The 12,590-nt window shown below is 44.5% G+C and overlaps 2 non-coding genes across 2 annotated transcripts; both read left to right on the top strand.

The window, feature by feature from the left end:
- Positions 1 to 4,109: 4,109 nt before the first annotated feature.
- On the top strand, positions 4,110 to 4,216 carry LOC138568048 (U6 spliceosomal RNA). Its single transcript, XR_011302421.1, has one exon. It is a non-coding gene; the product is annotated as a U6 spliceosomal RNA (small nuclear RNA).
- A 5,359-nt stretch (positions 4,217 to 9,575) lies between these two features.
- Positions 9,576 to 9,682, top strand: LOC138568047 (U6 spliceosomal RNA). Its single transcript, XR_011302420.1, has one exon. It is a non-coding gene; the product is annotated as a U6 spliceosomal RNA (small nuclear RNA).
- Positions 9,683 to 12,590: the final 2,908 nt, after the last annotated feature.

The raw sequence follows: 12,590 nt of genomic DNA, 5'->3' as shown, positions 1-12,590 counted from the left end.
GAAGGGTCAGGGGGGACTGCACACTGCCTCACCTTTTCACTGCTTTCTGTAGCGGTAATGCTTTTGCAGAAGGGGCCTGTACAAGTGATTTTGTTCTGCGCTGTGCGAAAGTCACATTTATCCACTGACATTAACCAAATTACTTGCGCTGTTCAACGCACATACATGCATAGAAATCATGTTATGTTTTTTGGGGAAGGTCTAGAGGGTCCTGCTGATGATTTATTAAGCTGTCTGCTACTCTTGCTTTTACATAGTCTTCCCTGCCCAGGCATGTTTAAGGCATACTGTATGTCCCTCCATTACAATGAAAACTCTGTTGAAAGCACAGAGGTACATAGGAATGGATCTGTTAAGAAATGAAACAAAAAGTCTGGAAAAATGTCGAAACGGGTAGGATTTGGGCTTACAATTAACTGACTCACAGTCAGATGTGCTATCCCCTGACCCACTGATCCCCTTTCCTTTTGTGTAATCCTTTTGTTCTCAGTAGGGTTTTCCAAAGTGGCTTTCAAATAAAAGATCCTAGACCTGCATTTTGTGGCACACATGCCTCATATCCCGTTGCTCTTGATAAACTCACATCATCTCCCACCAATACAAGCTGTAAAAGATTTTCAGGGCTTAGCCAAGCAAACTAGACGCAGGTCGAAGGTTGAGCAATCCTTTAATCAGCAGCAAAGTTAACATTGAAATCAGCCTCAGAATCTCTTAAAGGATGGGCCAACATCTGTTGCTGGCAGCGTGCAAAGGGGCAGCCTGGGTGCTGACACCTTAAGCCATCTCCTGTTCTTGCCTTGTCCTTGATCCAGCCATGGGCCCACATACACTCAGAGGTACAGAGTGTTTCTCATGTCTATGGGTCTGCTGTGATGCTCTCACGCTTGCATCACCCAGCCATCGTGATGGGGAGGGGGTGTCGATTTGCAAGCACCCTTGAGCATGAATCTTTAAATATAATTGGCATTAAACCAAACCCTTTAGGACCAGATCAATAAAGCAGCAAAGAATGCTGATGTATTGCTGTTTGCCGCTTAATTCCATACCATCCGACATCTAAATGGTGTTTGGTCAAACGTTTGCCATATCAAATGTCCTTATGTCAAAGAGCAGAAAGTCCAGAGGTCCTAATCAATGGTTTGGTTGGCTCTCCCTTTGCGCTTGCCTTAAGGCGTCAGCACCAGAGGCTGTCCGATTGCGCCCTGCAAGCAACCAATGTTGGCCCATCCTTTAAGAGATTCTGAGGCTGATTTCAATGTTAATTTTGCTGCTGGTTTAAGGATTGCTCAACCTTCGGCCCACGTCTAATTTCCTTGGCTATGCCCTTGAAATATTTTACAGATTGTATTGGTGGGAGATGACGTGGGTTTATCAAGAGCAACGGGATATGAGGCATGTGGGCCATAAAAAACAGGTCTAGGATCTTTTGTATAAGAAAGTCTCTTTAAGTAGGGAACTTTGGACAACACTGCTGAGAGGAAAAGGATTACACAAAAGGCAAGGGGGTCAGTGGGTCAAGGGATAGCACATCTGACTGTGAGTCAGTTTATTGTAAGTCCAAATCCTACCTGTTTCAACATTTTTCCAGGCTTTTTGTTTCATTTCTTAACAGATCCATTCCTATGTGCCTCAGCAACCCATGTACTAATATTGGAATGAAAATGGGAAAATTGAATTTGACCCTGCTTCAAAGGATGACACGCACATTCGTAAAGCATTCACTATTTTTGGCACACGACAGGACAAAAACTTTCTTAATCTGCAAGTCTTTATTTTTGAATACATCTTTTTTAATGAAGATTGAAATTGTATGTTCATTCATTTTACACGACAACACAATACATTTTGCGCCAAATTCAACACTAATGACTCTGGAGCCTTTTACTTGTGAGTCCTATTGACTGAATGAACAGCCCCATCCCCTTCAATTTCTTGACTTGTACTTTTAGAAGTGGCACGCTGCTTTTGTTTTTTTATCCCATTCTACCAAACTCAGTATTAACACTTTCCCCCTTGTTGTGCACTCCAGCGTAAACTGCTTTAAGGTGCTATTTGCAAACATCGCTCTGAACTACAGCTTTACTTGCTTCTAGGCCTTAATCTTTAATTGGGGCTGAGCAGTGTACTCCGGATTTGGCTGCTTTTAGTTGGTTGATTTCTTTTTTGATTTCTGTAACTTTCAAACAGTCCCATTGTGAAATACCATTGTCACAATGTGATGCAGTGCAGGAACACTTAAAATTAATGGTAGGGAGAGGGAGCGGGGGTTGTGGGGGATGGGAAGGAGGGAGGGAGGGAGGAGAGAGAGAGACAGAGAGAGAGAGAAAACAATTAAAAGCCTAAAATCTTTGCCATGCAAACACATAGCCCCCGAATACCATATTTTCTTTATGTGGAAAGGGGCTCTGTGGCTGGTATGGCAGCCTGTTGATGCTTTGTTGAGTTGCTTGGAACGTGCATGGAAGGAGACCTGAAGCACTCCCGACCAGGTTGCATGCCTCCAAGTTACTGAAATCCCACAGACCTCCTCCCTGTGCCACAAAGTTCTGGGCGCTGAGCTCTGCAGTTGTTCCCCACAAGTTGCCAAGCACCCCAGATTTACTAGTTACTACTACCCCACCTCGACCACTATATTTTCCCCAGATACTTGCTACTGTGGAGTAAGCAGGGCTAAGAAAGAGGGAGAGGGGGTTTGCCTATGCAAATCATCTGCCAGTTTGCTTCCTGCGAGGTCATTCCATCTCACCAGCTGACACCTGGGCAGCGGCAGGTAATTTGGAGAACAGACATATATGGACAGGCCACAAAGCAAAGGCTGAGCCGTTGATTGAGGATCCCTTTTGCCATGTCTCCCTAAGTTACCGAGGACCAGAAAATTCCACCCTCAGCTCTCATAGAGAGGTCCTTGGCCGATCGTAGCCGATCAGAGGAGTGAAGTGTCGGAGGTGACTGTACACTGCCTCACCTGCCCTGCTTTCTACAGTGGTAATGCTTTTGCAGAAGGGGCCTGTACAAGAGATTTTGTTCTGCACTGTGGGAAAGTGACATTTATCCACTGACATTAACCAAACTACTTGCGCTGTTCAATGCACATGTATGCAGAGAAATCATTTTATGTTTTTTGGGGAAGGTCTAGAGGGTCCTGCTGGTGATTCTTTTAAGCTGTCTGCTACTCTTGCTTTTACATAGAGTCTTCCCTGCCCAGGAAGGTATACTGTATGTCCCTCCCTTACAATGAAAACTCTGTTCAAAGCACAGAGGTACATAGGAATGGATCTGTTAAGAAGTGAGACAAAAAGCCTGGAAAATTTCAAAGCAGGTAGCATTTGGACTTACAATAAACTGACTCACAGTCAAATGTGCTATCATTTGACCCACTGAACCCCTTACCTTTTGTGTCATACTTTTGCTCTCAGTGGGGTTGCCCAAAGTTCCCTTCTTAAAGCGGCTTTCTTTTAAAAAATCCTAGACCTGCTTTTTGTGGCACACATGCCTCATATCCCGTTGCAGTTGATAAAGTCACATCATCTCCCACCAGTACAAGCTGTACAAGATTTCCAGGGCTTATCCTTGCAATCTAGACGTGGGTCGAAGGTTGAGCAATCCTTAAATCAGCTGCAAAGTTAAAATTGAAATCAGCCTGAGAATCCTTTAAAGGATGGTCCAACATCTGTTGCTTACAGGGCTCAATCGGACAGCCTCTGGTGCTGACGCTTTAAGCCACCTCCTGTTCTTGCCTTGTCCTTGTTACAGCCATGGGCCCACATACACTCAGAGGTACAGAGTTTTTCTCATGTCTATGGGTCTGTTGTGATGCTCTCAGGCTTGCATCAGCCAGCCATTGTGATGGGGAGGGGGTGTCATTTTGCAAGCACCCTGGAGCATTAATCTTTATATCTTTAAATATAATTGGCATTAAACTAAAACCCTTTAGGACCAGATCAATACAGCAGCAAAGAATGCTTATTCATTGTTGTTTGCCTCTTCATTTCATATCACCCGATATCTAAATGGTGTTTGGACTTTCTGCCCTCTGACATAAGGACATTTGGTATGGCAAACCTTTGACCAGAGGTCCTAATCAATGGTTTGATTGACTCTCCCTTTGCGCTTGCTTCTGCAACACATGTACTAATATTGGAATGATAATGGGAAAATTAAATTGGCCCCTGCTCTAAAGGATGACACGCACATTCGTAAAGCATTCACTATTTTAGGCACATGTCTGGACAGAAACTTTCTTAATTTGCAAGTCTTTATTTTTTAATATATCTTTTTTTATTGAAGATTGACATTTTATGTTCATTCATATTACACGACAACACAATACATTTTGCGCCAAATTCAACACTAATGCCTCAGGAGCCTTTTACTTGTGAGTCCTCTTGACTGAATGAACAGCCCTGTCCCCTTCAGTTTCTTGACTTGTACTTTTAGAAGTGGCACGCTTCTTTTTTTTTTTTTTTTATCCCATTCTACCAAACTCAGTATTATCACTTTCCTCCTTGTTGTGCACTCCAGCGTAAACTGCTTTAAGGTGCTGTTTGCAAACATCGCTCTGAACCACAGCTTTACTTGCTTCAGGGCCTTAATCTTTAATTGGGGCTGAGCAGTGTACTCCGGATTTGGCTGCTTTTAGTTGGTTGATTTCTTTTTTGATTTCTGTAACTTTCAAAAAGTCCCATTGTGAAATACCATTGTGACAATGTGCTGCAGTGCATGAAAACCTAAAATTAATGGTAGGGAGAGGGAGGGGGGGGTAGGGGGGAAGAGAGAGGGCGGGAGGGTGGGAAGGAGTGAGTGAGGGAGGGAGATAGGGAGGAGAGAGAGACAGAGAGAGAGAAAACAAAGAAAATATGGTATTTGGGGGCTATGTATTTGCATGGAAAAGATTTTGGCCTTTTAATCAAGTGGGAAGGGGCTCTGTGGTTGGTATCTCAGCCTGTTGATGCTTTGTTGAGTTGCTTGGAACATGCAAGGAAGGAGACCTGAAGCACTCCCGACCAGGTTGCATGTCTCCAAGTTACTGAAATCCCACAGACCTCCTCCCTGTGCCACAAAGTCCTGGGCACTGAGCTCTGCAGTTGTTGCCCACAGGTCGCCAAGTGTCCCAGATTTACTTTCTCAGAGTTGCTAGTTACTGCTACCCCACCTCGACCACTATATTTTCCCCAGATACTTGCTACTGTGGAGCAAGCAGGGCTAAGGAGAGGGAGAGGGGGTGTGCCTATGCAAATTATCTGCCAGTGTGCTTCCTGGGAGGTCATTCCATCTCACCAGCTGACACCTGGGCAGCGGCAGGTAATTTGGAGAACAGACATATCCGGACAGGCCACAGAGCAAAGGCTGGGCCGTTGATTGAGGATCCCTTTAGCCATGTCTCCCTAAGTTACTGAGGTCCAGAAAAATTCCACCCTCAGCTCTCATAGAGAGGTCCTTGGCCGATCGTGGCCGATCAGGGCTGTGAAGGGTCAGGGGGGACTGCACACTGCCTCACCTTTTCACTGCTTTCTGTAGCGGTAATGCTTTTGCAGAAGGGGCCTGTACAAGTGATTTTGTTCTGCGCTGTGCGAAAGTCACATTTATCCACTGACATTAACCAAATTACTTGCGCTGTTCAACGCACATACATGCATAGAAATCATGTTATGTTTTTTGGGGAAGGTCTAGAGGGTCCTGCTGATGATTTATTAAGCTGTCTGCTACTCTTGCTTTTACATAGTCTTCCCTGCCCAGGCATGTTTAAGGCATACTGTATGTCCCTCCATTACAATGAAAACTCTGTTGAAAGCACAGAGGTACATAGGAATGGATCTGTTAAGAAATGAAACAAAAAGTCTGGAAAAATGTCGAAACGGGTAGGATTTGGGCTTACAATTAACTGACTCACAGTCAGATGTGCTATCCCCTGACCCACTGATCCCCTTTCCTTTTGTGTAATCCTTTTGTTCTCAGTAGGGTTTTCCAAAGTGGCTTTCAAATAAAAGATCCTAGACCTGCATTTTGTGGCACACATGCCTCATATCCCGTTGCTCTTGATAAACTCACATCATCTCCCACCAATACAAGCTGTAAAAGATTTTCAGGGCTTAGCCAAGCAAACTAGACGCAGGTCGAAGGTTGAGCAATCCTTTAATCAGCAGCAAAGTTAACATTGAAATCAGCCTCAGAATCTCTTAAAGGATGGGCCAACATCTGTTGCTGGCAGCGTGCAAAGGGGCAGCCTGGGTGCTGACACCTTAAGCCATCTCCTGTTCTTGCCTTGTCCTTGATCCAGCCATGGGCCCACATACACTCAGAGGTACAGAGTGTTTCTCATGTCTATGGGTCTGCTGTGATGCTCTCACGCTTGCATCACCCAGCCATCGTGATGGGGAGGGGGTGTCGATTTGCAAGCACCCTTGAGCATGAATCTTTAAATATAATTGGCATTAAACCAAACCCTTTAGGACCAGATCAATAAAGCAGCAAAGAATGCTGATGTATTGCTGTTTGCCGCTTAATTCCATACCATCCGACATCTAAATGGTGTTTGGTCAAACGTTTGCCATATCAAATGTCCTTATGTCAAAGAGCAGAAAGTCCAGAGGTCCTAATCAATGGTTTGGTTGGCTCTCCCTTTGCGCTTGCCTTAAGGCGTCAGCACCAGAGGCTGTCCGATTGCGCCCTGCAAGCAACCAATGTTGGCCCATCCTTTAAGAGATTCTGAGGCTGATTTCAATGTTAATTTTGCTGCTGGTTTAAGGATTGCTCAACCTTCGGCCCACGTCTAATTTCCTTGGCTATGCCCTTGAAATATTTTACAGATTGTATTGGTGGGAGATGACGTGGGTTTATCAAGAGCAACGGGATATGAGGCATGTGGGCCATAAAAAACAGGTCTAGGATCTTTTGTATAAGAAAGTCTCTTTAAGTAGGGAACTTTGGACAACACTGCTGAGAGGAAAAGGATTACACAAAAGGCAAGGGGGTCAGTGGGTCAAGGGATAGCACATCTGACTGTGAGTCAGTTTATTGTAAGTCCAAATCCTACTTGTTTCAACATTTTTCCAGGCTTTTTGTTTCATTTCTTAACAGATCCATTCCTATGTGCCTCAGCAACCCATGTACTAATATTGGAATGAAAATGGGAAAATTGAATTTGACCCTGCTTCAAAGGATGACACGCACATTCGTAAAGCATTCACTATTTTTGGCACACGACAGGACAGAAACTTTCTTAATCTGCAAGTCTTTATTTTTGAATACATCTTTTTTAATGAAGATTGAAATTGTATGTTCATTCATTTTACACGACAACACAATACATTTTGCTCCAAATTCAACACTAATGACTCTGGAGCCTTTTACTTGTGAGTCCTATTGACTGAATGAACAGCCCCATCCCCTTCAATTTCTTGACTTGTACTTTTAGAAGTGGCACGCTGCTTTTGTTTTTTTATCCCATTCTACCAAACTCAGTATTAACACTTTCCCCCTTGTTGTGCACTCCAGCGTAAACTGCTTTAAGGTGCTATTTGCAAACATCGCTCTGAACTACAGCTTTACTTGCTTCTAGGCCTTAATCTTTAATTGGGGCTGAGCAGTGTACTCCGGATTTGGCTGCTTTTAGTTGGTTGATTTCTTTTTTGATTTCTGTAACTTTCAAACAGTCCCATTGTGAAATACCATTGTCACAATGTGATGCAGTGCAGGAAAACTTAAAATTAATGGTAGGGAGAGGGAGAGGGAGCGGGGGTTGTGGGGGATGGGAAGGAGGGAGGGAGGGAGGAGAGAGAGACAGAGAGAGAGAAAACAATTAAAAGCCTAAAATCTTTGCCATGCAAACACATAGCCCCCGAATACCATATTTTCTTTATGTGGAAAGGGGCTCTGTGGCTGGTATGGCAGCCTGTTGATGCTTTGTTGAGTTGCTTGGAACGTGCATGGAAGGAGACCTGAAGCACTCCCGACCAGGTTGCATGCCTCCAAGTTACTGAAATCCCACAGACCTCCTCCCTGTGCCACACAGTTCTGGGCGCTGAGCTCTGCAGTTGTTCCCCACAAGTTGCCAAGCACCCCAGATTTACTAGTTACTACTACCCCACCTCGACCACTATATTTTCCCCAGATACTTGCTACTGTGGAGTAAGCAGGGCTAAGAAAGAGGGAGAGGGGGTTTGCCTATGCAAATCATCTGCCAGTTTGCTTCCTGCGAGGTCATTCCATCTCACCAGCTGACACCTGGGCAGCGGCAGGTAATTTGGAGAACTGACATATATGGACAGGCCACAAAGCAAAGGCTGAGCCGTTGATTGAGGATCCCTTTTGCCATGTCTCCCTAAGTTACCGAGGACCAGAAAATTCCACCCTCAGCTCTCATAGAGAGGTCCTTGGCCGATCGTAGCCGATCAGAGGAGTGAAGTGTCGGAGGTGACTGTACACTGCCTCACCTGCCCTGCTTTCTACAGTGGTAATGCTTTTGCAGAAGGGGCCTGTACAAGAGATTTTGTTCTGCACTGTGGGAAAGTGACATTTATCCACTGACATTAACCAAACTACTTGCGCTGTTCAATGCACATGTATGCAGAGAAATCATTTTATGTTTTTTGGGGAAGGTCTAGAGGGTCCTGCTGGTGATTCTTTTAAGCTGTCTGCTACTCTTGCTTTTACATAGAGTCTTCCCTGCCCAGGAAGGTATACTGTATGTCCCGCCCTTACAATGAAAACTCTGTTCAAAGCACAGAGGTACATAGGAATGGATCTGTTAAGAAATGAGACAAAAAGCCTGGAAAATTTCAAAGCAGGTAGCATTTGGACTTACAATAAACTGACTCACAGTCAAATGTGCTATCATTTGACCCACTGAACCCCTTACCTTTTGTGTCATACTTTTGCTCTCAGTGGGGTTGCCCAAAGTTCCCTTCTTAAAGCGGCTTTCTTTTAAAAAATCCTAGACCTGCTTTTTGTGGCACACATGCCTCATATCCCGTTGCAGTTGATAAAGTCACATCATCTCCCACCAGTACAAGCTGTACAAGATTTCCAGGGCTTATCCTTGCAATCTAGACGTGGGTCGAAGGTTGAGCAATCCTTAAATCAGCTGCAAAGTTAAAATTGAAATCAGCCTGAGAATCCTTTAAAGGATGGTCCAACATCTGTTGCTTACAGGGCTCAATCGGACAGCCTCTGGTGCTGACGCTTTAAGCCACCTCCTGTTCTTGCCTTGTCCTTGTTACAGCCATGGGCCCACATACACTCAGAGGTACAGAGTTTTTCTCATGTCTATGGGTCTGTTGTGATGCTCTCAGGCTTGCATCAGCCAGCCATTGTGATGGGGAGAGGGTGTCATTTTGCAAGCACCCTGGAGCATTAATCTTTATATCTTTAAATATAATTGGCATTAAACTAAAACCCTTTAGGACCAGATCAATACAGCAGCAAAGAATGCTTATTCATTGTTGTTTGCCTCTTCATTTCATATCACCCGATATCTAAATGGTGTTTGGACTTTCTGCCCTCTGACATAAGGACATTTGGTATGGCAAACCTTTGACAGAGGTCCTAATCAATGGTTTGATTGACTCTCCCTTTGCGCTTGCTTCTGCAACACATGTACTAATATTGGAATGATAATGGGAAAATTAAATTGGCCCCTGCTCTAAAGGATGACACGCACATTCGTAAAGCATTCACTATTTTAGGCACATGTCTGGACAGAAACTTTCTTAATTTGCAAGTCTTTATTTTTTAATATATCTTTTTTTATTGAAGATTGACATTTTATGTTCATTCATATTACACGACAACACAATACATTTTGCGCCAAATTCAACACTAATGCCTCAGGAGCCTTTTACTTGTGAGTCCTCTTGACTGAATGAACAGCCCTGTCCCCTTCAATTTCTTGACTTGTACTTTTAGAAGTGGCACACTTCTTTTTTTTTTTTTTTTTTAATCCCATTCTACCAAACTCAGTATTATCACTTTCCTCCTTGTTGTGCACTCCAGCGTAAACTGCTTTAAGGTGCTGTTTGCAAACATCGCTCTGAACCACAGCTTTACTTGCTTCAGGGCCTTAATCTTTAATTGGGGCTGAGCAGTGTACTCCGGATTTGGCTGCTTTTAGTTGGTTGATTTCTTTTTTGATTTCTGTAACTTTCAAAAAGTCCCATTGTGAAATACCATTGTGACAATGTGCTGCAGTGCATGAAAACCTAAAATTAATGGTAGGGAGAGGGAGGAGGGGTAGGGGGGAAGAGAGAGGGCGGGAGGGTGGGAAGGAGTGAGTGAGGGAGGGAGAGAGGGAGGAGAGAGAGACAGAGAGAGAGAAAACAAAGAAAATATGGTATTTGGGGGCTATGTATTTGCATGGAAAAGATTTTGGCCTTTTAATCAAGTGGGAAGGGGCTCTGTGGTTGGTATCTCAGCCTGTTGATGCTTTGTTGAGTTGCTTGGAACATGCAAGGAAGGAGACCTGAAGCACTCCCGACCAGGTTGCATGTCTCCAAGTTACTGAAATCCCACAGACCTCCTCCCTGTGCCACAAAGTCCTGGGCACTGCGCTCTGCAGTTGTTGCCCACAGGTCGCCAAGTGTCCCAGATTTACTTTCTCAGAGTTGCTAGTTACTGCTACCCCACCTCGACCACTATATTTTCCCCAGATACTTGCTACTGTGGAGCAAGCAGGGCTAAGGAGAGGGAGAGGGGGTGTGCCTATGCAAATTATCTGCCAGTGTGCTTCCTGGGAGGTCATTCCATCTCACCAGCTGACACCTGGGCAGCGGCAGGTAATTTGGAGAACAGACATATCCGGACAGGCCACAGAGCAAAGGCTGGGCCGTTGATTGAGGATCCCTTTAGCCATGTCTCCCTAAGTTACTGAGGTCCAGAAAAATTCCACCCTCAGCTCTCATAGAGAGGTCCTTGGCCGATCGTGGCCGATCAGGGCTGTGAAGGGTCAGGGGGGACTGCACACTGCCTCACCTTTTCACTGCTTTCTGTAGCGGTAATGCTTTTGCAGAAGGGGCCTGTACAAGTGATTTTGTTCTGCGCTGTGCGAAAGTCACATTTATCCACTGACATTAACCAAATTACTTGCGCTGTTCAACGCACATACATGCATAGAAATCATGTTATGTTTTTTGGGGAAGGTCTAGAGGGTCCTGCTGATGATTTATTAAGCTGTCTGCTACTCTTGCTTTTACATAGTCTTCCCTGCCCAGGCATGTTTAAGGCATACTGTATGTCCCTCCATTACAATGAAAACTCTGTTGAAAGCACAGAGGTACATAGGAATGGATCTGTTAAGAAATGAAACAAAAAGTCTGGAAAAATGTCGAAACGGGTAGGATTTGGGCTTACAATTAACTGACTCACAGTCAGATGTGCTATCCCCTGACCCACTGATCCCCTTTCCTTTTGTGTAATCCTTTTGTTCTCAGTAGGGTTTTCCAAAGTGGCTTTCAAATAAAAGATCCTAGACCTGCATTTTGTGGCACACATGCCTCATATCCCGTTGCTCTTGATAAACTCACATCATCTCCCACCAATACAAGCTGTAAAAGATTTTCAGGGCTTAGCCAAGCAAACTAGACGCAGGTCGAAGGTTGAGCAATCCTTTAATCAGCAGCAAAGTTAACATTGAAATCAGCCTCAGAATCTCTTAAAGGATGGGCCAACATCTGTTGCTGGCAGCGTGCAAAGGGGCAGCCTGGGTGCTGACACCTTAAGCCATCTCCTGTTCTTGCCTTGTCCTTGATCCAGCCATGGGCCCACATACACTCAGAGGTACAGAGTGTTTCTCATGTCTATGGGTCTGCTGTGATGCTCTCACGCTTGCATCACCCAGCCATCGTGATGGGGAGGGGGTGTCGATTTGCAAGCACCCTTGAGCATGAATCTTTAAATATAATTGGCATTAAACCAAACCCTTTAGGACCAGATCAATAAAGCAGCAAAGAATGCTGATGTATTGCTGTTTGCCGCTTAATTCCATACCATCCGACATCTAAATGGTGTTTGGTCAAACGTTTGCCATATCAAATGTCCTTATGTCAAAGAGCAGAAAGTCCAGAGGTCCTAATCAATGGTTTGGTTGGCTCTCCCTTTGCGCTTGCCTTAAGGCGTCAGCACCAGAGGCTGTCCGATTGCGCCCTGCAAGCAACCAATGTTGGCCCATCCTTTAAGAGATTCTGAGGCTGATTTCAATGTTAATTTTGCTGCTGGTTTAAGGATTGCTCAACCTTCGGCCCACGTCTAATTTCCTTGGCTATGCCCTTGAAATATTTTACAGATTGTATTGGTGGGAGATGACGTGGGTTTATCAAGAGCAACGGGATATGAGGCATGTGGGCCATAAAAAACAGGTCTAGGATCTTTTGTATAAGAAAGTCTCTTTAAGTAGGGAACTTTGGACAACACTGCTGAGAGGAAAAGGATTACACAAAAGGCAAGGGGGTCAGTGGGTCAAGGGATAGCACATCTGACTGTGAGTCAGTTTATTGTAAGTCCAAATCCTACTTGTTTCAACATTTTTCCAGGCTTTTTGTTTCATTTCTTAACAGATCCATTCCTATGTGCCTCAGCAACCCATGTACTAATATTGGAAT

Source organism: Ambystoma mexicanum, chromosome 2p (genome assembly GCF_040938575.1).
Source record: "Ambystoma mexicanum isolate Mex_15411 chromosome 2p, UKY_AmexF1_1, whole genome shotgun sequence".
NCBI classification, from domain to species: Eukaryota; Metazoa; Chordata; class Amphibia; order Caudata; family Ambystomatidae; genus Ambystoma; species Ambystoma mexicanum.
The sequence above is the reverse complement of the archived record's forward strand: the minus strand, read 5'-3'. Positions and strand labels throughout refer to the sequence as shown.